Source organism: Myotis davidii, unplaced genomic scaffold (genome assembly GCF_000327345.1).
Source record: "Myotis davidii unplaced genomic scaffold, ASM32734v1 scaffold557, whole genome shotgun sequence".
Taxonomy (NCBI): Eukaryota; Metazoa; Chordata; class Mammalia; order Chiroptera; family Vespertilionidae; genus Myotis; species Myotis davidii.
In genome coordinates, this window is record NW_006289557.1 from 1,441,926 (window position 1) to 1,446,351 (window position 4,426).

Below are 4,426 nucleotides of genomic sequence, written 5' to 3' on the forward strand. Positions count from 1 at the left end.
TACATTAACCCATCTAAACTTCTTCAAATGCAATCAATAATAAATAATTGAAAGAATATATTCTGTTTATTAACATTATGGAATAACTTGAACTCAACCTCTATGAAATGCAGAATAATCCATTTTCTTTCTAAATTTCAAGTGAAAACAAATAGCATCTAAAAATCTTTACATTTCCTTTATTTTCAATAGAAACAGCACACACTTAGTATATAACATTACAATTACAACCTTATATACTCTTTTCTTAGTGTCTAGGCAAATAATTTCTTACCAAAATTAAGATTAGTAACTAAAGAACATTATTCTTTATGTTCCACAACATAGGAATTATATATGTATTTGGAAACATCATGAGAACTAATTTGAGTAATGTAATAAACTTTATTTTAATTCAACAAACATTCAGTGTTTGCTACATGAAAAAGACTGTATTGATCAAACTGGAGAATACAAAGACAGCTAAGATACAGCCCCTGTCCTTCAAGAATATAAATTCAAATGGAGGAAAGATATGCAAACATAAATATTAGTTAATACATAAACTAGAGAAGGTGAGAGTGGAAAAAGAGAGTTACTTTGGCTGAACAGAGCACTAGAAATTCTTAGAGGAAACAGAATTTGAATTGGCTTTAAAGGATTTGCAGGATTTTATAAAGCAAGGTGATCCTGACAGAGACAAATTTGAGAAAATTCCTCAATATCACATCATATTGTAACTATTTATTTAAGTGTCTTTCTCCTTCACCTGAATATTAACTCCTCTAGGATTGAAATCATGGCTTACCGTTTGCAACATCACAGCAGCATTTTATACCTTATTACGTTTTTAGCAAAGGCCTGGTACATTGTACGTTTCTAGTAACTATTTGTTGAATTAATCAATTGATGGCTCCTAAAAAATCTAATGCCACTTGAATCTGTACTCAAAAGTTGCTCAATGAGGTTTCACTAAGGCATACTAAAAAACACATTCAAAATATTAAAAATTATTTAAAAATCATATCTGTGGTAGCTAACTGATTCCCTCATTGTTCTCTGTGTTTTCATGGGAGCAGAGTCATGGTTCATAAGGAAGGCAATGGACTGGGCATCAGGAGTATGAAACCAAGACCAACCAGTACCTTGGAAGAACTGAACTATCTGTTTCTCAGGCCTCACCCTTCTCATCTAGAGTTTCGCTCAGGGAAGAGTGTCACTGAGGGGCTATGTGAGGAAATGGAAAGTGCTGTGTGAGCTGCTACCTCTTAGGAATCAGTGTAAGGTTATGGCGATGTTCCCCATAGCCTAAAATGAAGAAAAAGTCAGATCCTGCTCCATTGTGACCACTGCTACCTGTAGGGTTTCCCAGGAGGAAACTAGTTACAAAGAACATTATTAGTAGACTAGAGGCCCAGTGCACGAATTCGTGCATGCGTGGGTCCCTCTGGGTGGCCTGCAGGGATCGGGCCAAAACCCGCAGTCCAATGCCGCCTGCAGCTCCTACCTGCTGCTCCTGCTCATCCCGACCCCACTGTGCCTGCTGTGGGCCTGCGCCCAATTAGTCCCAACCGGGAGAGGCTTGCGCTGCCACAGCAGCGCTCGCTAGCCATGAGCCCTTTGTCTGGCACCCTCCCAAGGGAAGTGGTCTGCAGGATCAGGCTGAAACTGGCTCTCCAACATCTCTAAGGGGTCCTGGATTGAGAGAGGGCACAGGCCAGGCTGAGGGACCCCACCAGTGCACAATTGGGCCAGGAAGGGACCGCAGGAGGACTCCAAGGCATGTCTGGCCCATCTCGCTCAGTCCTGATCGGTGGGACCTCAGCAGCAAGCTAACCTACCGGTCAGAGCATCTGCCCCCTGGTGGTCAGTGCACATCATAGTGACTGGTCAACCAGTGGATTTTCTGCCCCCTGGTGGTCAGTGCCCACCATAGCAAGTGGTTGAGCAGCCTTAGCACATCATTAGCATATTATGCTTTGATTTGTTGTTCAGTTGTTCTGCCATTCGGTCTATTTGCATATTACCCTTTTATTATATAGGATGGGAAACAAAATATTGCTTTCCCCTTAGGGATGTGAGAACTCAGTACCCCCCAATTCAGGGCCTTCTCCTAAGCTGTGCTTGACTTGAGATAAATAAGAATGGGGCTTCTAGCCCAGCTGGGGGTGCTCAGTGGTTCAGTGTCAATCCATGAACCAACAGGTCACCTTTAGATTCCCAGTCAGGGCACATGCACAGATTGCTGTCTCAATCCCCAGTAGGGGGGCCTGCAGGAGGCAGCTGATAGTTGTTTTTTCTCTCTCTCATGATGTTTCTCTCTATGCTTCTCCCTTCTCCATATGTCTAATTCTCCACCTTCACCCTAAATCTGGAGAGCACTATGAACTTTCAGGAGGAGATATCTGCAAGGCAAGCCCTGATATAACTTACCATTCAGTTGCAGATTTCAAGGTGATCCATTCTCTCTACAGTAACCATCATTTTCATGGGCTTAAAAGCATTTTCAATTATATTTGTTCTTCATGGTGTGCATTTTCTCTATTCATTTATTTATTCATTCATTCAGCAAATATTTGTCAAGTGTTTTTATGTGCTAGGCACTCTAGTAAACATTGCAGATGCAATGGGAATAAGATAATCAAGATCACTGCCCTATTGGCATTTATAGTCTAATGAGGAATAAAAAGAAGCAAACAGCAATTATAATACAATGTAAAAGTGCTGTGATAGCCAAAGTGCAGAATTATATGGAAAAAAAAAGAATAGAAGTGACCAGTGTATAATTGATGACAGTGGGAGTGGCCAGGAAAACTTATAGTGGAAGTAATAGCCATGCTGACACTTGAAGGACAAGTAGAAGTTATTCAAGTATAGGAGACATTAGTTGTTTCATCTGATCAGCATCCACTCCTCAGTCTTCAAGTATAATATCTTAATTTTCCTTTGAGCAACTAATTTTCCCACTTTCAATCCATGTGGTTTGGATAAGGCTGACATCACCACCACACTCTGGCTGTGTTGCACAGTTGGAGAGCACAATTCTGATCTGGTCATCAGAGTACTTCATCCCTCTTGTCCTCATTTGGTTCAGTAACTTGCATGTTACATAAGTGAGGCCACTGAGACTGATTTCAATAGCACATGTTGAAACCATTGGATGGGAGGACCTCTGATGTACTGGAATTGCTAAGCTAGTAGGATTTAAAGCTTGAGATTTGCAAAGAGAGATACCACATCCCATCTGTAACTGAGATAGGAAGCAGGGTGGGGTTATATAAACCTCTATCTGTCTTATTTATTATTATTATTATTATTATTATTATTATTTAATCAGGAAAGCAAAAGCTTTCTTAGAAGCCCACTACAATTTTATTTTGGTCAGAAGCCCACTACGATTTTATTTTGGTCTCTGACCAGAACCATGGTCAGTGGTTCACATGATCACATGGTCAACTCTACTTGCAAAGGATGCTGGGGAAAAAGGAACAAAATTTTTCTATAATTGGCTTAGCAACCATAGACCATAGCCTAGTGCTGGGCAGATGCTGTGCTCTCCAGACAACAAATAAACTAAAAAGCCAGAGTTCTATTAGTAAGGAAGGAGGATGAAATGAATATTGAAAGGGACTAACTGTAGCGATGACAGTGTTTGAAGATATTTTAGATTCATGGTCTATGTACTAGTTTTCTAGTGCTGCCATAAGAAAAAGCACAGACTGGGTGGCTTAAAGAACAGAAATTTATTTTCACAGTTCTTGAGGCTGGAAGCCTCAGATCAAAGTATCAGTAGGTCTTGTTTCTTCTGAGGTCTCCTCAATTTGCAGATGGCCACCTTTCTGCTGTGTCCTCACATGATCTTCCTTCTGTGTGCACAATCCCTGTTGTCTCTTTTGTTTGTTTGTTTGTTTTGTTAATCTTCACCTAAGGGTATCTTTTTTTCCATTGAGTTTTAGAGAAAGTGGAAAGGAGGGGAAAAGACAGAGAGAAACATCAATTTGAGAGAGACACATCAATTGGTTGCCTCCCACACTCACCCCGACCCGGCCCGGGGATCAAGCCTGCACCAGAGGTACCATACTCTTGACTAGAATCAAACCCACAATCCTTCAGTCCATAGGCCAATTCTCTAACCACTGAGGCAAACTTGAGTATGGCCTTGCTGTCTCTTTGTGTGTCCAAATTTCCTCTCCTTATAAGGACACCAGTCAGATTGAATGATAGCCCACCATAATGGCCTCATTTTAACTTAATCACCTTTTGTAAGGGCCTGTCTCCAAATACAGTAACATTCTGAGGTACTGGGTATTAGGGCTTCAATATATGAATTTGGAGGAGTGCAATTCAGCCCATAACAATCTGTACCATTAATTTAATTCTAGTAAGTTTATAAAATGTATTTCTATTAGCAGTAGGGGCAAATCTTCCTCTCTTACTACATCTTCAA